At 32.7% G+C, this 23,321-nt stretch overlaps 1 pseudogene; it reads left to right on the top strand.

Moving 5' to 3' along the window:
- LOC116467491 (hepatocyte nuclear factor 4-gamma-like) overlaps positions 1-7,875 on the top strand; it is a 154,421-nt pseudogene extending 146,546 nt beyond the window's left edge.
- The last annotated feature ends 15,446 nt before the right edge of the window (positions 7,876-23,321 follow it).

The following is a 23,321-nucleotide window of genomic DNA, read 5'->3' as shown; positions in this document are numbered from 1 at the left end:
TTCATGTTTTTAGAGAGGAAACATTGGTTGTACTTTAGTATATATTTTCAGTTTATTTTATTTTTTAATAAAAAGCTGAAATCAAAAACTTAGATTAACTTATTGATAACGTGTGCATTTGTTGTTGGCATTGTTGTTTGTTTCCTATAAATAGATAATAGATATCCTGATGAATTTTTAAAGTTTATACTAAAATGTGGATTTCTGTCTGGGGAGTTTATATTGCCACAACTCTCCACAGTCTCCTTCTTTCTCTCTATCTTTAACTAATTCTTTCTTCCCTTTTTCCTGTGTTCACCTTTCTTTTTGTATATCTCAGTACTGGAACTTCTGCTCAAAATTGTCTGTCAGCTAAGGATTTTTCTTCTTTGTTATCTAGAATTATTATTATATATACTGTATCTTAATAGATTTATCCTATCAAATATTCAAATTATTCTGTATGTATATAGAGTATGAAATGTCTATCATATTTTTCATATTTGGTGAATTAAAAAGAAAAATAAAATTATAAAATTATTGAACATGTTCAAATTAGTTTCTTATTAAAAGTGAACAACCAAAATGTGAAAATTTGCTCATGAAAATATGTAAAATTTTTCATTAGAATGAATAAGAGAAAATAAAATACATATTTAATACCAGTTAATTACCCCCAGCGAGCAAACCCATCATAAAATTAATAGCATTGTGTTTGGGGCTTTTAGTTTTAGGTAATTCATGAGAGAAATTTCCATTTTATAGAATAACGTTTTATCTTCTATCAGATCTTTGTTCCTTAGAATAGCTCTTGTCCTTGAAATAAATGTTCTAAGACCCCCATTGGATGCATGAAACCACAGATGGTAAAGAACCTGATTGCCATCAATCAGAACACTTTTCTGTTCATATCTTCCATTCCCAAATTTACTGCCTTTTCCTTCTTAACTAAGCACTTGTCACACATTGTGGCTGTAACTTTTGCAGTTTGAGGTGTGACAGCAAAACCAACATAATTTTTTCCTCCTTCTCAATTTTACAAATAGAATATTTATTTTTACCCTACATCTTAGCAAAAAGTACAACCTTTTTTCTTTTTTTATTAAGTTGAGAACTTTCACTTTCAACTTTATGTACTTTAAGCACCTTATGGCCTCTCTTTGGCATAGCCAAATTTCTGGTATCATTGTTCTTGCACTTTGGAGCTATTGTGAAGTAAAATGGAACTACTTGAATGCAAGCACTGTGATACTGCCACAGTTGATCTGATAATCGAGATGGCTAAGTGACTCATGGGCAGGTAGCATATATACCATGGATGCATTGGACAAAGGAAGGATTCACATCCCAGGGTATGAGATTTCATCATGCTACTCAGAATGGTGCCCAATTTAAAACTTATACAGTTTACTTCTGGAATTTTCCATTTAATATTTTCACACCATATTTGACTGTGGGTGACTGAAACTGAGGAAAGCAAAAACGTGCTGAAGGGGTCTTCTGTACTTACATTTCACAGCATTACACCAGTTAACTGGATGAGGATATTTATGAAATAAGGAATCTTCTCCTTTAGTTTGAATGATTGAAGATGAAAAAATTTCATCTATTCTCGTGCCTTTTTAACATTTAATTATATCTGTAACGATAGAGACTTTTGGGCTTATATCATTTAGAGGCTTTTCACTTATTTGCAGCTAGAATACTATAAACTTAAATAGGAAATGTGATTGCTGTAGTTTTAGTAAAGTGCCTACGGTTTAGGTGGTGTCATTAGTAATGGCCTTTGCATGCATTTGTTCATTGCTTCATAAGATCAAAAATAGTGTGTCCATGATTATTTATTCTTTCTCCATAATATGGATTAAATAGATTAGTGAGTGCTCCAGAAATACGTTTATTACAGAATTATTACAAAAATGACCAGGCATCACATTTTCAAATTCAATTGTTCTCCATTACTTGGAAATTAATTTACTTTCTATTTATAGTAAGCACACACTTGTTTTTGCTTTTGTGTTTGATTGTGTGTGTGTTTTAATCATTAGGAAGTGTACAGGGCTGAAAGCAATCATATTTGCTTTCAGTGGTTAATCAACTTCTGAAAATTTTTAAAGATTTGATGTTTTATTCTCCTCACCCATTACACATTTGATTATGCACATTTTCTTTGGCTTTCCATTCAGTCCAGGCTCATCTTGTATAAATCCTGCCCTGGGTCCAGAATCAGCAATTTTGCCAAGCAGCACTGGTTCCTTTTAATGAAGAATGGTAGTCAAAACCAAGAACTAAGAGCCACTTCTGCTGATTTCTCTTATTCATTCTCAGCTATCACAGCAAGAAAATAGCTTATACACATCTGTGTATAAGCTAACACATGTATATACTCATGTCTATATATATAATTCTGATATATATCAGAATTGTTTACCCACACTCCCATAGGAAACAATTTTATCAACTACAGTACAGTGTTTATGTGCAGTTCCTTTTGTATTTTATCTTATAGGCCTCACTCATTTTCAAGTTACTTAGGTCAGCAGCTTTTTCTCCCACTCCATCACTAAGGTTTTTTCATACATTTGCAATACAGTTAGATTCTGTTTTTACAGTCTGCATTCCTTCTTTGGATCTCTAGGTCTCCTAAATGATTTTTTTAAAATTTGCACACATTATTGTTTATTTTCTGTGATGTAAAGTTTTAGGGCTATTGTCAAATACACAGTGCCAGGTATCCACAATTATAGGACCATATACACTATTTTTACTGCCTTAAAAATCCTTATACCTCTTAATCAATCCTACTCTCATCCTCATAATCCCTGATAACTACCAATCTTTTACCTGTATATAGATTTGCTTTTTCCACAATATCATGTAATTGAAATCAAAAAGTATGCAAGATTTTCAGACTAGCTTCTGTCCTTTAGTGATATGGTTTGACTGTGTCCCCATCCAAATCTCATCTTGAATTGTAGCTCCCATAATTCCCACATGTTGTGGGAGAGACCCAGTGGGAGATAATTAAATCTTGGTGATGGTTTCCCCCATACTCTTCTCGTGGCAGTAAAGAAGTCTCATGAGATCTGATGTTTTTATAAGAGATTTCGCCTTTTGCTTGGCTCTCTCATTCTCTCTTGTCTGCTGCCAGGTAAGATGTGACTTTCACCTTCCACCATGATTGTGAGGCCTCCCCAGCCACGTGGAACTGTGTGTCCATTAAACGTCTTTTATAAATTACCCAGTTTCACGTATAACGTTATCATCAGTGTGAAAACATACACTTATACAGTAAATTGGTATCAGGAGTGGGGTGCTACTGTAAAGATACCCAAAAATGTGAAAGTGACTTTGGGACTGGGTAAGAGGCAGAGGTAGGAACAGTTTGGAGGGATCTGAAGATAACAGGATAATGTGGAAAAGTTTGGAACTTCCTAGAGACTTATGAAATTGCTTTGACCAAAATGCCGATAATGATATGGACAATGAAATCCAGGCTGAGGTGATTTCAGATGGAGATGAGGAACTTGTTGCAGATTGAAGTAAAGTTGACTCTTGCTATGTTTTAGCAAAGAGAATGGCAGCATTTTGCCCCTGCCTCAGAGATTTGTGAAACTTTAAACTTGAAGGAGATGATTTAGGGCATATGATGGAAGAAATTTCTAACCACCAAAGCATTGAAGAGGTGAGTTGAGTGTTGCTAAAAACATTCAGTTTTAAAAGGGAAATGGAGCATAAAAGTTTAGAAAATTTTCAGCCTGACAATACAATAGAAAAGAAAAAAACCATTTTCTAAGGAGAAATTCAAGCTGGCTGCAGAAATTTGCATGAGCAACAAGGAGCCAAATGTTAATCACCAATACAATGGGGAAAATGTCTGCAGAGTATGTCAAAGACTTTTCTGGCAGCTCCTCCCATGACAGACCTGGAGGCCTAGGAGAAAAAAATGGCTTCATGGGCTGGGCCCAGAGCCCCACTGCTCTGTGCAGTGGCTGCTTGGTGCTCTGTATCGCAGCTGCTTCAGCCATGGCTAAAAGAGGTAAGGTACAGCTTGGACCATGGCTTCAGAGGGTGCAATCCTCAAGCCTTAGTAGCTTCTATGCACAGCAGTCAAGAACTGAGTTTTGGGAACCTCCACCTAGATTTCAGAAGATGTATGGAAAAGCCTGGATGTCCAGGCAAAATTTTGCTGCAGGGACAGGACCATCACGGAGAACCTCTGCTAGGGCAGTGCTGAAGGGAAATGTAAGGTTGAAGCCCCCACACAGAGTCCCCATTGGGGCACTGCCTAGTGGAGCTGTGAGAAGAAGGCCCCATCTTCCAGACCCCAGAATGGTAAATCCACCTATAACTTGCACTGTGTGCCTGGAAAAGCCACAGGCAATGCAAGCCTGAAAGGAGCCAGGAGGGGAGCCTGCAAAGCCACAGAGGCACAGCTGCCCAAGACCATGGGAACCCACATCTTGCCTGGATGTGACACACAGAGTCAAAGGAGATCATTTTGGAGCATTAACATTTTACTGCCCCATTGGATTTCAGACGTGCATGGGGCTTTTAGTCCCTTCATTTTGGCCAATTTCTCCTATTTGGAATGGGTGTATTTATCCAACCAATGCCTGTACCTCATTGTATCTTGGAAGTAACTAACTTGCTTTTGATTTCACAGGGTCATAGGTGGAATGGAATTGCCTTGTCTCAGACGAGACTTTGGATTGTGGACTTTGGAGTTTATGATGAAATGAATTAAGACTTTGGGGGACTGTTAGGAAGGCATGATTGATTTCAAAATGTGAGGACATGAGATTTGGGAGGAGTCAGGGGCAAAATGATATGGTTTGGCTCTGTCCCTACCCAAATCTCATCTTGAATGGTAGCTCCCATAAATCTCACGTGTTGTGGGAGGGACTCAGTGGGAGATAATTGCATCATGGGGGTGGTTTCCCACATACTGTTCTCATGGTAGTGATAAGTCTTATGAGATCTGATGTTTTCTATGGGGGTTCCCCTTTTGCTTGGGTCTCTCATTCTCTCTTATCTTGCTGCCACATAAGATATGCCTTTTGCCTTCTGCCATGATTGTGTGCCTTCCTCAGCCACGTGGAACTGTGGAGTCCATGAAACCTTTTTTTCTTTATAAATTACCCAGTCTTGGTTGTGTCTTTATCAGCAGTGTGAAAACAGACTAATACACTTAGCAATGTACATTTTCATTTCCTTTATATTTATCAAGCCATAAAAAATAGAAAGGAAATGTCAATTACTTATTTTGATCACTGAATGACATTTCATTGAATGGATATTCTGGAGTCTGATTATTTGTTCACCTATTGTAGACTTTACTTACTTGCAGTTTTTTGGGATTATGAATAAAGCTTCTATAAGCATTTATGTGCAGGTTTTTGTTTGAACATAAGTTTTGAAGTTAATTTGTCTAATATCTATGAGCACAATTACAGGATCTTATGGTAAGACTATATTTAGCTTTGTAAGAAACTGCCAAATTGTCTTCCAAGATGACTGTACCATTTGCATTCTTATCAGTAATGAAAGAGATTTCCTATTGCTTTGATTTATTCCCAGAATTTGGTATTGTCAGATTTTTGGGTTACAGCCATCATAATAGATATGTAGTGCTATCTTATTATCGCAGTTTTAATATGCAATTCCATCATGGCACGTGATGTGTAGTAGTTTCATATACCTGTTTGCCATCTGTATATATTAATTTGTGAAGTGTCTAATTAGATGTTTTGTCTATTTCTCAATTGGATTATTTATTTTTATTATTGAGTTATAAAAGCATTTTGTATATTTTTATACAAATCCTTTATATGTGTTTGCAATTTTTTTCTACCAGGGTGTGACTAGCCTATTAATTGTCATTACAGTGTCTATCACAGAGCAGAATATTTCAACTTCAATAACTCTTCACATCATCTCTTTTTCTTTCATAGACTGTGACTTCAGTTTTGTATTTAACATCACATCAGCTAAACAAAAATTACATATTTTTGCCTAAGTTTTCTTCTGGGAGCTTTATAGTGTTGTGTTTTACAATTAGTTCTATGATGTACTTTGGACTATTGTTTCTGAAAGGTATGAGATCTTTCATCTATCCCTAGGTTTACTTTTTGGCAGGTGATGTCTGATTTTTCCTGACCATTTGGTAAAATGACATTCATTTCTCCATTGGATTGCCCTTGCTTCTTTGCCAATGATCAGTTCACTACATTTGTGTGATTCTAGTTAAGGGCTTGCTTCCATTAATCTATGTGTCTATTCCTTGCATCAAAACCATAGTATCTCGAATACAATAGATTTACAGTAATTCTAGAAATCAGGTAGTGTCAGTTCTACAGCTTTGCTTTTTTTTTTTTTTTGGTTTATTGTGGATTATTCTGGGGCTCCTGTCTTTTCATGTAAATATTTGAACCAGTTTGTCAATATGCACAGGATAACTCACTTGGATTTCTACTGGAACTGGAATTATATTAAATCTGTAAATCAATTGAAAAATAATTGTAAAAATTGTGGTGCCAGATACCGCTGTTGAGGTGGATGGAAAAGACCTGCTGCAGGGAGATGAGGCGGCTGCAGGGCAGTGACTGCAGCTCCAGAGCTCCGGGAGTGGCTCTGCACAAGCACTTCTGCCCCAGAAAGGACAAATATGAATACCCAGACAACAGTCTCATCTGTCTTTGTGCTGTATGCGGGTCGAGGCAACAGGAAAACACTGTGGGGCATCGAGCTGTGGTGGGTGCAAGGGCTTCTTCAGATGCAGCATATGCAAGAGTCATGTTTATTCTTGCAGGTTCTGTCGGTAATGTTTTGTTGACAAGGCCAAAAAGAATCAATGTAGATACTGTCGATTAAGAAAGTGTTTTAGAGCATGAATGAAAAAAGAAGTTGTGCATAACGAATGCAATAGAACAAGCACCAGAAGAAGCGCATGTGATGGCAGCAATATCCCCTCCATTAACACACTGGCACAAGCTGAAGTTCTGTCTTGCCAGACCTCAGTCTCAAGCCTTGGGGCAAGTACCGATATACATGTTTAAAAAAAAAAAAAAATGAAAGTGTTGGTCATGTCTGTGAATTTCTGAAACAGCTGCTCTTAGTCTTGGTGGAATGGGCTAAATATATTCCTGCCTTCTGTCAGTTACCATTGGATGATAAGGTGGCACTGTTGAGATCTCATGCAGGGGAACACTTAACTGCCTGGAGCTATAAAGAGATCCACGATATATAAAGATATTTTGCTTTTGGGAAACAACTACATTATTCATTGCAACAGCTGTGAATTTGAGATTAGCTGTGTAATCAGTCGGGTTCTAGATGAGCTGGTTCAACCATTTCAAGAAAGCCAAAAGGCAATTGTATTTTTTGGCTCAGATGTGAAAGGACTACACTTAAATGGGCTACGTAGATCCAATAAACATTAAGAACATGCAATTCCAAGGGCTGATGGGTTTGGAGAACTCCATCAACGATCCACACGCAGTGTGGCTCCCTGGGGGAGGTTTGGAGAGTTGCTTCTGCTGCTGCCCACATTGCTGCGCATCATTTGGCAAATGATTGAGCAAATACAGTTCGTTTAAAAAACTTTTGCCGATGACTTAAATTAGCCACCTACTTCAGGAAATGTTAAATGGGGCTTCCAATGATAGTAGTCATCTCCATCATCCAATACATCCACATTTATCTCAAGATCCATTAACTGGACAAACTGTACTTTTAGGTCCCATGTACATACTGGTTCTGATACAGACCACATTTGAACTCCTGAAACCCCACTCCCTTCCCCACCACAAGGCTCTGCACAAGAAGATTACAGAACAGCTACAAATCAAGCTTCAGTCATTTCACCAGCCTTTCTTCAAACAAAAACAATTGTGAAAATGTGTTTATTTCTGAATAGCACTGCATAAATGTGAAAAGCTGTTTGTCTTGAAACATCTCATGATAATACTTTTGGCAAACTCTGATCCAAGGCTTCTTCATGGAACTGTTATAAGACAGTATCCTATGTTCATTCTGCTTGTTGTCGCTACTGTGTGAAACTTTCACATGAAACCAATGTATATTTGAGTTTGAATATGTTTATATAGTGTATTTGTTCCATCTGCCCTTGCATTCTGCCTGAATCTGTTAAGCCTAATAACACCTTTGATTTGTTTCCTTAATATTGATTGAAATGCATAAGTAATTGCTTTATTGTGATGTGATGCAGAACAAAATGTACTTTTTAAACCTCGAATAGTGGATCAGAAATCTCAGTTTAATATAAACTGAAGGTTTTTTTAAAAATAAATTAAGAACTTGTTGATTAGAAAAATAAAGCAATTGCTGTAGAATAAGGTATACCTTTTTGAAGAATCTCCTATGGGTGCTCTGTGGCAAAGAAGCATCTCTTTGGTCTACAGTTAAATATGCCTATCCTAAGTTTAGGAAATTATAAAAAGCCATTCCAAGAAAGAATGGATATTTTTTGAAATGTGACTGTCTTTGAAGATTTATGTTAAGCTAAGACATGTTAGTTAAGATACAGGCTAAACAGTAACAAAGAGTCTAAAAGATTGACTCCAATTAGACAGACATTTATTTCTTTCTCCTGAAACAATCTAGAAATAATTCTCCTTTGACTAGAAATCAGCACATGCCTGCAGCTGGGTCCCAGGGCGGCCAGGAGAATCATCTATAGGTGCAATTTCTGTGTCAGCCAAAGCCATGACACTCCAAGAAAGCTGATCCTGGGGACAAATTAGCTATCTACCACCAATGTGCCTTATTTAGTCCTTACAACAACACTTTAGGAGAGAGAGTATTATCTCTCTTTTATAAATAAAATAAACTTAATATGAGGGTTTAAGAACATAACCGAAGTTCATAAATGTAAATCTAGGTCCGGTTGGCTTTACTGATTATACATTTTTTTTTGTGGAATAAAAAATGCAAACTTCTTACTCACAATGTGTTTTTTAAATATATGCAATTGAGTGGTTATTGGATATTATCTATTATGTTGCCTATAATATATTGACATGTAAGCAATGAGTATAAAATTGTTGCAGTTTTAATAAGAAACAACTTTTGTAGTTTTAACTAGACTTTCTTCTAAAAAAATTAAAGAAAATAAAATATTCACCAAGTAGATTTGATGAAAACAAAAACAGATTCAAATAATTGACTTAGAAGACATTTTGAAATCTAGCAGCTGAGGGATGTACCATTGTCTAATTCCAGACTGAGGAATATACTTCATTGAAGCCTTAAACTACTTGATACCATCTCAAAGCTAGAGCTTATTTTAAAACAAATTAATCATGGGCTGCCTCATGAGTCAGTGGTTCCTCTCTGCTTGATAAGAGGGAAAACTGGCTGTGTAATTATTAATATCAATGATATATTTTAGAAAAACTATTCCAAGCTGTAAAAGATTGAATTAAATAATCTTTCTCAAGGTCTTTAAGCAATACTAAGATTATGATGTCATAAATCCCACTTACCCTACAAGTAAAAAGATTATATTAATGTTAACTTATTGGCTGCTGAGGTAAAATTAAACTCAACGTAGAAAAATGGTTACTTAAAAGCTATAATTGGTTTAACAAAACCAGTAAAATTTCTCCGAGACCTGCTACCCTTGTGAAACCGTAAAAGATATCATTGTTTGATGGGGGTTAAATCTTATTTTTTGAAAACTTACTGTAGTGTCTGCTTCACGAATAATAATTTTTTTTATTTATATACATACAAATATCCTTTTGCAGGTTTTTGTTAAGTTTGCCGGGCTTTCTCTTAGAAGATATAAAAAATGTCATCTTGTTCCATGCAGACTGCTATAACAAAATACCATAACTTGGGAAGCTTATAAACAACCAAAATTTATTTCTTATTGTTGTCAAAGCTGGGAAGTCCAAGATCAAGGAATTAGAGGAATTGGCAAATTTGATCTCCAACTCATACCTGCCATTTTCTAGCTTTGCCCTGATACATGCAAGAAACAAGGCAGCTTTGCTGGGGTGTCTATTATGAAGACACTAATCCTCATGACTTAATCACTTCCCAAAGGCCCCTAATCACCTTCCAAAGACCTCCTAATAGCATCACCCCGAGGAATAGATTTCAACATATGAAATTTAAAAAAACACAAACATTCAGAACATAGCAAATAACTTTAAATTACAAAACATAAAGTTGATTCTTAATGAAACCTCTAATTTATCCATATATGTTTAGCAAACAGCTATGTTTTAGAAATTTTTTGTAATGATTTGGCTTCAATAACTATAATTAGAAAATTTGTAATATAATATTTTGTATACTGAACTGTCAAAAATGCTGGACAAAAAAGAACTAATTTTTTGACATATTTTCAAAATATTGATAAGGAAATTTATTCCTTTTATGTAGCATACAACTGTTTTCAGGTAATATGAATGAATAACCTGTTGTGAAATAATGATTCATTTTATAAATGTAAAATTATTTTTATAATTTTGTTGTTGAATATCAAAAATTAGATTTTTAAATGTTAAATAATAGTGAGATTAAAGTATTTCTAAGTTGTGATGCCATATTGTTCACTGAACTTTGTAAATAAAAACAAAAAAATCAAAAATAATGATTTTCTTATAGTTAACAGTTTTATCTATAAACATAAGAATTAATATCTATTTAGATGCTTTTTGGTTTATTTTATGGTTCTAAAATATTCTACATATATATTCTTTACCTATTTCATTAAAGACATACCTACAATTTTTTGTGCTGTTGTATTGGTATACCATGATATACCATGGTAATGATAATACAAGTCTAAAATTGCTATATTAATTTCAGATAGAGTAAACCTCAGAACAAAAAAAATTATGAGGGATGCAGAGGGAAATTACTAAATGATAAAGGAGTCAAGTCAATGATCTGCAGTGTGGCATGATATTTTAAGGACATAATATTTTAACCCATATTTTCTTGGAGGCTACCTTTTCCAGTTTAAACTACTACAGATTGTATTCTGGAACACTAACATGGTATATGAAGATTACCAAAGGATGAGTATATTGATAATTTAATCTAATTTATTATCTATATCATATTATTAATCAAATAACTAACATATAGTCTTAAATAATAGTGTGGGGAGCTAAGCTTACTGAACAGAATTTTAATGTAATATTTATAAATAGGAGACATTAGAATCCTTGAAACTTATTAAATTGCCCATTGAATAAGTAAAAAATTCATAAAATCACTTCATTTTAAATGTTATAGATACAGCCACAAATATAGTAATTTTGAAAATGTGTGTTGTATTCTACCTAATTCAATTGTAGTTAAAAAATGTCAAGATATATCTATATTCATATGAAAATTATTTTTGTGAAAATTTGGTGGGATAACAATAAAAATTACTTAGCAGAGTGCCTGATGCTACAGAATAAAAATTTTTTTAAATAAATGATGTGTTTTTTTTTTCTTAAGATGCCAGTTGATATACAGTTACAATTGTAACTGTATTCACAGTATTATTTACAGTATCAGTATTAACTCTATTTGGACCACTCTCTGAATTATGCATGGGTACAACCAGGCTCATTGAGAAACACACTTAGTTGTTTCTACACTTCCCTTTCTCTGGTTCTAGATGTTTTTTCAGATTGTTGATTAAATAAAAAATAAATGGACAACTAAAATAATAGTAACAGGAGTTATTAGTACAGGTTGCCTTCAAACCAGGAAAGGTATATAAAGCTTAATATTCAAATTGAAAATCACAGTACAAATCCAGTTATATCACAGGAGTAAAGAACACATTTTACTTAAAAAATATTGGAACATAACATAGTTATGAAAATACAGTAGCTGTTGTGCCAAAAGTTACCTCCTACAATTGCAATTAAATTGAGCTATAGTGACATTTGTGATCCCAAATGAACATATAAACATTTTACAATTTCCTACTATGTCTGTTGTGTATTTCACAATGTACATTTTAGAAATGTCAGGGAAACCTTCTAAGTTTGAAAACTGGAAGTACACATTGACCAGCTCCACCTACAAGAAAGCAAACATATTGTCAAATTGAGTTACTATCTTGCATGTAATGTTTCCACAGAGTGAGTCTTTGATGAAAGGCTTGAATTTTTTCCTGCACACCTACTACAGAATAATGCATTAAAAATCACAAAAGGGTGCACACAACAAAGGCTCCATTGCCCTACACACAACAGGTACAGACAGTCCTGTGTGAGAGATTCAGATTATAATGAGATAATGAAAAACCCTATAAAATGTAGCTCTAATTGTACTCTTTACTTTGTATAAATGAATTTGGAAAACTTCCCAGACAATTATTGCTTTTATAAGGCAACATCTGTTTGAAGGGAGTGGCTGAATAAAATAGCTTAGTCTCATCACCAACACAAAGGCTGAGGACAATGATTTTTTCTAGGGTTGCCGAAGTATTTTCAAATTTTTTGCACATTTTGTTAGTCCACCTGAAAAACTCTTTGCCTGAGATCTTACTCAAAATGGACACCTAAAGGATTCATGATTTCAAAACAGTTTATTAAGAAAAATAATCTCGCCGGGCGTGGTGGCTCACGCTTGTAATCCCAGCACTTTGGGAGGCCGAGGCGGGCGGATCACAAGGTCAGGAAATCGAGACCACGGTGAAACCCCGTCTCTACTAAAAATACAAAAAAAAAATTAGCCGGGCGTGGTGGTGGGCGCCTGTAGTCCCAGCTACTCGGGGAGGCTGAGGCAGGAGAATGGCGTGAACCCGGGAGGCAGAGCTTGCAGTGAGCCGAGATCGTGCCACTGCACTCCAGCCTGGGCAACAGAGAGAGACTCCGTCTCAAAAAAAAAAAAAAAAGAAAAATAATCTCTCATTCAAATCTAAAAATAATGAAATAAATTTTATGACATAGAGTTAAATAATTCTTCAAAGTTTTGCAATTACATAAATTAAAAGGAACATTATCTCACTGGTCTTTGACCCTAAATTAGACTTCATTTTTTTTTGCCTTGATTCTTGAACATCAGCAAGAAAATGATCAAATCATCTGATAATGTGTTTTTGTAGTTTGTATCATCCACATAAAATTTAATTTATACATAAAAATAAGCATAAAAATTTAGGAACAAACGCAATTGTTTGGCATATTTAAATTTAGCCTAAGTTTTATAAAACAAAACCTTAAGATCATGATAATACTTTCTGGTCAGTTTTGCATTTTTGGCTAGGTTACATTACAAATATTGGATGATCCTTGTAAATATTGGTGATGAGTAGTAATTTTTTTAATTATCAAATTTAGCCCCATATAATTCCTAGATAAGAAAAAAATATTTACTGTGCCAAAAATATGGAATGCGTTTTTTTGTTTTTTGGGGTTTTTTTGCTTAAAAATATTGGTCAGAGTTGCCTGAATTTTCTTCATTTTTAAGTATTAAAGGAAGTATTTTCCTTCCTAAAGTGGTTCAGAGACCTGAAAATGAAATGTCGGTTATTTTACACTACTAAGTGAGACTCAAGAATTATGCTGGCTTCAGGCAAGTCAGAGAATAGGAGGTTTGCCTTGAGCATAGGTAATAATTTAGGCTTAGCTCCTGTGGTCAGTGGTTTACTCCCTCTTGACAGAAAATCTATGGGAAGCTTCCAGGAAGACAAACTCTTTGAATTAAGATCGGAATCCAGACTTTTCACTGAAGACCAGATATACAATTAAATTAAAATGAAAGATACATCAGACCCATAGATATAAAAGATATTAAAAGATACATATATTAAAGATATATGGAGAGAGAAGGCTTTAGAATCATGGTACAGAGTGACTAATTTATTTAAATAAATTGTTCAGTATATACCTCTAATAAAGTAATTTTATGAAATATTATTTTAATTTATAAAGTTCAAATTTATTTATAAATTGTTTAAAACTTAAAGTGCTATTTTTATGGTACTCAGAAATAGATGTTACTGAAACTAACTGTTATTTCAAATTTTGAAAGAAAACATAAATTTTCCAAAGTGAAACTTTTAGGAAAATATGTTACATGAGAAATGTATTATGTTACAGTCATGCAAAGAAATGTTGCCAACAATATATAATTTTGCATTATCCACCTATAGAAAAATGCAATGGTTTGTATTAAAAATAAATGGTATTGTGTATATTTAATATATACAACATGATGCTATAAAATACACACACATACACACACACACATATATATATAGTAAAATGGTTACTATATTGTTACAAATTAAATTATCCATCATCTCTCGTAGTTACTAATTTCCCACCCTTTGGCAATAGCAGCTATAGTCTACTAATTCAGCAAAAATTCTGAATACAACTCTCCATTATTAATTATAGTCCTCATTTTGTACATTAGATCTTTTGACTTGGTCACACTAGGTATTTACTGCTTTTTGTTCTTTGACCCCATTCTTGACACCTCAGCTTAAATGGCAGTCTTTCCTGATCAACCTAAAACACACTCAAAAACACATAGAAAATATTGAGTAGTGCTTCTCTTCTGCATGTATTCTCATGATATTCCCTACCACCCCATCACTAGCTCTAATTGCTTCATTATTATTTCCTGTTTACTCATCTGGAACCTTCTCTAGTATCTGAATGTAATGAGGCAAGGAGAGTTTTGGCCCTGTTCATCATTATACATAATGTATGCAGCAATGGTGATTAGCACATAGAACAAAATGTATTTTTTTAAACTTTTAAGTTCAGGGGTACTTGTGCAGATTTGTTACATAGGTAAATGTGAATCGTAAGGGTCTGTGTTGCAGAAAAAATAATTTGATTGAAAAATAATAGCATTTCAAATTTGAAAGTAAATACTAAATATCTATTTCTACTAAGTATTTTTAAAGAACCCTGGTGTTTAATCTTGCTCATTTCTGGTATCACATTTTGGTAATCATGATAAATATGTGAATGTTTAACCTTACTTATTTATTCTCTTTTAAAATTACCCTATTTGGAAGAATGATATTTTAAGTAATGATATCATTGTATCAGCTAATAATGATTAACCAACATTTTGACATTATTCCCAGAAATTCTATTTTTAGTGTTAATTCTTCCAGGAAATATGAAGATAATGTTCACATATTTATTGGAATAAAACATTTGGTAAGTATTTCAAGGTCTCAGCCAACAAAAGCAGGAAATCAAAAACAGAGTACCCTACTTATAACATCCAAACAATTATATCTTAATATTTAGCAGTAAACAAAATAAAACTATAAGAAAGAAAATAAGCTCACTAAAAACATCAAATACCTGTATTTTATAATAAAATTTTGAGCATTCTATTTTTGGGATAACATAATATAAGTTGCATTATGGAATTCCATTTTCCAATGCATGCAATATCATCTTTACCTTAAATATGTCTAAATAATACAGATAGTTTGAAAGAACAGGGAAATAAGCAAATGAAGGAAAGGAAATATATTAAAAATTATGATAACATTTTGAAGAAATCCCCAAAACAGGCTCCATATGTTACCAGCTGGGAAACTACTTATCTCTTATAATTTTTTTTTGTTTATAGTAGGAACATTTGTGTTCTTTGTGAATTTTGTTTGTGAATAGAACATTTTAGCCTTAAATCTATGCAGGCTGGGGAAAAAGACCGAATCTGTTTAACAACAACAACAAAAAAATCCATCACATTGTTACTCAATTATATTTTTATCTTAATAGGACTCCATTACTTATTGCCAATGGCTTGAGTATTAGGCTTTAACAATATGCCTTCAGTTTTCCATTGCATTTTTCTTTTTTCTTTCATTCTTCATTAATTAATTAATTAATTAATTGTATATTTTATCATACTTTAAGTTCTAGGGTACATAATCTAAAAATTACCATTTCATTATTTAACTTCTAATTTTCTCATAAAGATTTTTGTTTTAAACTTTCTGGAATTAAACCTAAACCTCCCTTCTTCAATTTATTATCTGTTAGTATATACTAAGCTTGGAGTTTTACAACAGATTCATATATATTTGGTTTTTGACTCTATAACAACCCTTCATTACTAAAGACACATTTCTTATTAATGATTTTGTATTATGCGTCTTGTATCTAGAACCAGAAATACCATTTTACCCAGCAATCCTATTACAGGGTATATACCCAAAGGATTATAAATCATTCTACTATAAAGACACATGCACATGTATGTTTATTGCAGCACTATTTACAATAGCAAAGACTTGGAACTAACCCAAATGCCCATCGGTGACAGAATGGATAAAGAAAATGTGGCAAATATACACCATGGAATACTATGCAGCCATAAAAAAGAATGAGTTTATATCTTTTGCAGGGACATGGATGAAGCTGGAAACCATCATCTTCAGCAAACTAACACAGGAACAGAAAACCAAACACCGCATGTTCTTACTCATAAGTGAGAATTGAACGATGAGAACAGGGAGGAGAACATCACACACCAGGGCCTGTCAAGGGGTGGGGCCAAGGGGAAGGAGAGCATTAGGACAAATACCTAATGCATGCGGGGTTTAAAACCCAGATGACTGGTTGATGGGTGCAACAAACCACTATGGCACATGTATACCTATGTAACAAACCTGCACACTCAGCACATTTCCCAGAACTTAAAAAAAAAAAAAAGGAGACCCATGATAAAAAGCAAAACTGCTTTTTATTAAAGTGTAAAGGCACTTCCAATATGCTGTGTAGATATAGAATTGTAGAATAGATGAGTGAGATACTAAAAGAGAAAGTAGTAAATCATGAGAAAGATTTGGAGAAAGTACATATAATTCCATATAGAAGGAATAAAAAGCAATGTGAAAGAAAAGGTAGACTGCCCATTTAAATGAAGTATTATGAAGAAAGTCTTGAGATAATGGAGAAAATGTTGTATTTAAAGAGAACTTGACAAAGACTTCTCTAGAAAAATCAGAAGTTCTGGTGTCTCAGATGATTAAAATTCAGTAAGTTAAGGATAGGATGAATAAAAGTAAAATCTTAAATAGACACTTTGTAAAAATCTTGCATTAAAGATCAAAATAAATAATAAAAAAACTGCAGAGAAAATACAGAATAAGTATGAAGTATTTACACTGTTATTTACAGCAAACTAGAAAACAGAAAAGTAGAAGTTAGGAGGTAATGGAATGAGGGAATATAACCGTCAAACAAGAAAATAAGCAGAATAGTTTTTAAAAATTAATGATATATTCTTGCTGAAAGAACTGCTATAGGGCTGTCTCCAGGAATAAAATTAATTCCCAACACAAAGAATTGATAAAAGCTTGAGGTGACAGATACCCCACTTACTCTGATTTGAACATTATACATTATATTCCTATATCAAAACATCATGCATACCTTACAAATACATACAATTATTATGTACCTATAGAAATTTAAAACTAAAAAATAAAAAATAGAACCTTGTAGAAATCAATGTGGTGTAGGAAAAAATTCTGAGCAATTAAATTGATGAGCATATGTACGAACCTGACTAAACATCATTTTTTAAAACAATAATAATATCTGCGTTTCTGGTTATAAGAATTCTAAAGTGCTACATGGCTCTGCCTAATAGTATATATATTGAATAATGTTCTATTTAGTTAAATCAAGTATATATTGTAAATATTGATAAATAGTACTATCCATAAATAACACTAAACATTTATAAACGATTATAGAAATGTCAAATTGACAAATAAATAAAGGCAACTTTAAAAATTCAATAGAGTGTGTAAAAGATAGAAAGTAACTTGGTAAGTAGAAAGCACAAAAAGATGGGAAAAATAAATCACAATGCATTAGTTTATAATAAATGTTAAGAGCTTACACAGGATTAAAAACAAAAATTACCAGATAAGTTTACAAAATACAAAAATGAAGTTTTTACACTTGATCTTAGCCAAAAGGCCGAGAAGCGATCAAAAATGAAGTTTTTAAAATAAATTCATAAATATAATGTCTAGATAGATTGAAAGTAAAAATGAAGGTGGGAAATATATATCAGAAAAATTTGAATCAAAATAGTTTTCAAAGATTTAGTGTATAGTATTAAAAGACAAAATAGGCCTTGAGCAAAACAGATATTATAGACAAAGAAAGATATTGAACAATGATAAAATACAGGATTTCTTCAAGTAGAAGGGCCTCAACTTGGGAAAAAGATACAAAGTCTACAATCCCTAAAGTTGATTCTATTTCAACTATATCAGTAGTTGGTAGCCTAGAACAAGCAAAAATAATTATAAGTAAACTCATTACTTATGTGATAAAATTAGTATGCATAACAATAAGTCTAGTTGCAGTATAAGTGTATAAAACACTTGACAAATAATTTATCAATTCTAGCTCATTATATAGATTATATACACACTGAAGAAAAGAATATCCATCCCATTTTTCCATGTTTATTTAGGTATATGTGACAAAGATTGTCTATGCTGAAAGTATACAAGTGACATTTTGGTTTACATACACATTGTGAAATGATTACCACAATGAAGCCCATTAGCATATCTATGACTTCACACAGTTATCTGTTTTTGTATGTGTGTGTAAGAACACTTAAGATGTAATGCATTAGTAAATTTCAAGTATAGAATGCATTATTGTTAAGTATAGTCATCATGCTGTATATTAAGTTCCCAGAATCTGTTCATCTTATAAGCAAAAATTTATGCACTTTGACCAGTTTCTTCCCATTTCCACCAACCTTCGGCCTCCGGTTATCACCATTCTAATCTCTATTTGTATGAGTTCAACTTTTTTAGATGGTGCACGTAAATGAGACCATCCAGTATGTGTTTTTCTGTATCTGGCTTATTTCATTTATCATAATGTTTTCCAGGATCATCGATTTTTTTGTAAATGATATTTTTAAGGCTATATGCTATTCTATTTTATATCTAATATAAATATATTTTTGCATTTTCTTTATTTATCTTTCTGCAGACACTTGGCTGTTTCTCTATCTTGGATAATGTGAATAGTGCTGCAATATGTCTTAAAGATGGTTACTTTATTTCTTTGGATATATACCCAGAAGTAGGATTATTGAATTATATGGCAGTATTTCTTTTAATTTTTTGAGGAACTTCCATACTGTTTTCTGTGGTGCTACACCAATTTACCTTATCACCAACAGTGAATAAGACTTCTCTTTTTTCTACATCCTCACCAATACCTCTACATCTTGGGCATTTTGATAACAGCCATTCTAACAGATGTGAGGCAATATCTCATATTTCATTGTGGGTTTGATTTGCATTTCCTTGATGATTAGTGGTACTGTACATATACCTGATGGCCATTTGTATGTCTTCTTTGAGTAATATATTCAGGTTCCTTGCCCATTTTTAAAAACTAGATTGCTTGGGCTGGGCATGGTGGCTCATGCCTATAATCCCAGCACTTTGGGAGGACAAAGTGGATGGATCACGAGGTCCACTGAATTATATGGATGGATAGAGAGGTCCCCGTCTCTACTAAAAATACAAAAAAATTAGCCAGGTGTGGTGGTGGGCACCTGTAATCCCCAGCTGCTTGGGAGGCTGAGGCAGGAGAATGGAGTGAACCTGGGAGGCGGAGCTTGCAGTGAGCCTAGATTGTGCCACTGCACTCCAGCCTGGGCGACAGAGCAAGACTCCATCTCAAAAACAAAACAAAACAAAACAAAAAAAACCTAAAAACCTAGTTTGTTGTTGTTGTTTTTTTTGCTTCTGAGTTGTTTGATTTCCTTATGTATTTCTGATATTTATACCTTAAAGCATTTGACAAAATTAAATGTCCATTTGTGACTAAAGCTCTCAGCAAATTAGGTATACAAAGAAAGAATGTACCTCAACACAATAAATGGCACCTATGACAAGTCCACAGTTAAAATCACATTTAATTTAGAAAAGATAAAAGCATTTTCTCAAGGATCAGAAATAAAATATGAATGCCCCCTTTTACTACTTCCATGCGACATAGTATGTAAAGTCTTAGCCAGAAAAAATTAAGCAAGATAAAAAAATTAAAGCCATCCAAATCAGACAGAAAAAAACAAATACTGTCTCTGTCTCCAGATGACATAACCTTATGTGTAGAAAAATCCTAAAGACTCCATCAAAAAACTGTTAGAATAAACTCAATAAAGTTGCTATATACATGACCAATGCAAAAAAAAGCAGTTACATTTCTATACACTAACAACAAATAGTCTGAAAATAATTTTAAAAATATTACTTTTAAAAAAATATTTAGGAATGAATTTAAGCAAGGCAGTGAATAATTTGCACACTGAAGATGATAAAACATTGATGAAAGAAATTGGCCAGGTGCGGTGGCTCATGCCTGTAATCCCAGCACTTTGGGAAGCTGAGGTGGGTGGATCACGTGGTCAGGAGATTGAGACCATCCTGGCTAACATGGTGAAACCCCATCTCTACTAAAAATACAAAAAAATTAGCCAGGTGTGGTGGCAGGTCCCTGTAGTCCCAGCTACTCGGGAGGCTAGGCAGGAGAATGGCATGAACCTGGGAGGCGGAGCTTGCAGTGAACCAAGATGGAGCCACTGCACTCCAGCCTCAGCAACAGAGCGAGACCCCATCTCAAAAAAAAAAAAAAAAAAAAACAAAGAAATTGCAGAAGACACAAATAAATGGAAAGATATGTTCATAAACTGGAAAAATTAATATGTCAAAATGTCCCTACTACCAAAAGCAATCTACAGATTCAATACAATCCTCATCAAAATTTCAATATGTTTTCTTAAAAAATTACAAAAGACCACAAATAACTCAAGCAATTTTGAGCAAGAAGAATAAAGATGATGGCATCACACTTTGATTTCAAATTATAATACAAAGCTATTTTAACTAAAACAATATGGCAAAAGCGTAAAAGCAGACACATAAGCTACTGGAACAGAATAACGAACTCAGAAACAAATATGACACTTATAGGATCATCTATTTATTGACAGATTTTCCAAGAATACACAATGAGAAAACTGTAGTCTTTCACACATGGTGCTGAAAAAAACTGGACATCTACATGCAAACAAATACTAATTTTTCCATTATTTTCTGACACAAATTTAGCATTTATATAGCATGTTCACTTTTTATTTGTATTTATGTAAAAATAAAAATTGCATGATATCAGAGATACCTATTCTGAATAAAATACAATAATAATGAAATTTTTAAAGTAGAATAATGTTAGTTTCTAAAAAACTATTAATTGAGAGGTTAAGTCTCTAATAAAAATGAGATAATTTTTAGATCAGAGTGACAAAAATGTCACTAAATATTAAAACTTCCCATTGTCACTAAGAAAATAATTATTTTGAATGTTTAGGGATCAAATCGTATAAAAAGAGATAAAAAACTGAAAGTCAATAATTCACACATAAAGCTCAAGAATATTAAGAAAAATATATTAATCCCAAATAAAGACAAAGTATGAGAAAAATGTTGAAGAAAACAAAACAAACAAAAATAAATCCAAAAGCTTATGCTTTAAACAGATTAATACAATAGGAAACACATCAATTAAGAAAAGAAACAAGGCCAAAACAAATATTTTTTAAAAGTTTATACTGGAAAATGATAATAACACATGATACAAAAATATGAATATCTTTCTGTATATTCATTCAGGAATATTTTATATACATACATATATATGTATTTACAAAATATATATAACTAAATACATTTACAAAATGTGAAAATGTGAATGCTTTGAAGAAATAGAAAATTTTCTAGTAAGATATAACTATAGTCATATTTAGTTCATTGAAATTTGAACACATAACTTTCATTGCCAGTAATTAGAATTTACCTACTCTCCAAAATACAAAAACAAACTAATATACTACTTTTTGATAGGTTTAAAATAGCCTTTTATTGCAAGAAAAGGTAATCATAATTTTTACAACATTCTAAGGAATTCTAAAGAATGTTTAAAAACACTAAAAATCACATCAATGTCACAGTGCCTATATAGCAAATCAAAATCTAAGTATTTGCACAGTACTTAGTGTAAAAACACAGTACAATTTGTGATTGTTTCAGAAATACAAATGTTATTAAACTTTAGAACAACTTTTAATATAGTTATCAATTAAATACCTTAAGAAAATAAAAGTTTTAAAACATCTCAAAGCACAAAGATTATTTTACAAAACTCCACTTCAATTTATGATTATATCTCTGGGAAAACAAAGAATATTATAGTAAACCTACCCAAACTTTTATAATGTGGTATCATGAATGGTAAATTCTTAAAATTTTCTTTATATTTAAAGCAAATGCCAAAAATGTGCTCCATGACGATTCTAACTGAAATGTAGTTTCTTACTAGCACTATATAAGAGAGAATAGTAATCAACTTTTAAATGTGTTTTTTTCACTATGTTGAGAGGAATAAAAATTAATATTCATAAATTTATTATATTGTACATTGACTATCAAACATAGATTTAAGGATTAGAATGTCTAAGAGAATCCAGCAGGGTTTCTAGGTGCAGTATGAATGAACAACATTTAATGAGTTCTATAGATGAGTAAATAATCAAATACTTATATTTTATGGGATCCAATTTACAATAGCACATAACAAGACACACTGTATGGTAGGAGTAAGTACAGAACATTCTATATTTGTAAAAAGAAATTCAATATATTAAATATGGCAACATCATTCATATGTTTTTAGAATAACAATATAATCTTTCATAAGGATTCTACAGGGTTCTTCGCAAACGTTTTTTTTATTCCACATGAGTATATTTTCCAAAAAAGCCAGGATAATTTTGAAAATTAAAAGCAATAAATGTGTGACGTGCACACAGATAACATGCTATAATGATTTAGTAATTTGTATGTGTTCCGTTGGTTTAGTGATACAGCCTATACCAAAGACATAGAAGACAGAGACAGGGGACAGACCCTTATTAACTTGGTACATAAGATATCAGTGGAGAAAGGTTGACTTTTAATAAATAGTTCTTAATAAATAGTTTCAGGTCAAATAGCAATCATAATAAGAATATATATAGAGAGAGACCACATGTCAGATGGATAAAAATGCTAATATATTGAAATGGAAATATAAACAATAAAATCAATTCAACAGAAATAGAGATCATGTACTCCATTAATTGAAATATATATGCCCTAAAACATACACAAATATCAGGCAGTTAAAGAAAATGCACATCTTAATTCATTCTATATAGCAATATTATTTATTTATTTATTTTTATTTTTATATTTTATTTTATTTTATTTTATTTTATTTTATTTTATT

The sequence above is a fragment of the Hylobates moloch genome, unplaced genomic scaffold, assembly GCF_009828535.3.
Source record: "Hylobates moloch isolate HMO894 unplaced genomic scaffold, HMol_V3 SCAFFOLD_4, whole genome shotgun sequence".
Lineage (NCBI taxonomy): Eukaryota > Metazoa > Chordata > Mammalia > Primates > Hylobatidae > Hylobates > Hylobates moloch.
Note: the sequence above shows the minus strand (reverse complement) of the source record. Positions and strands in the feature narration are given on the sequence as shown.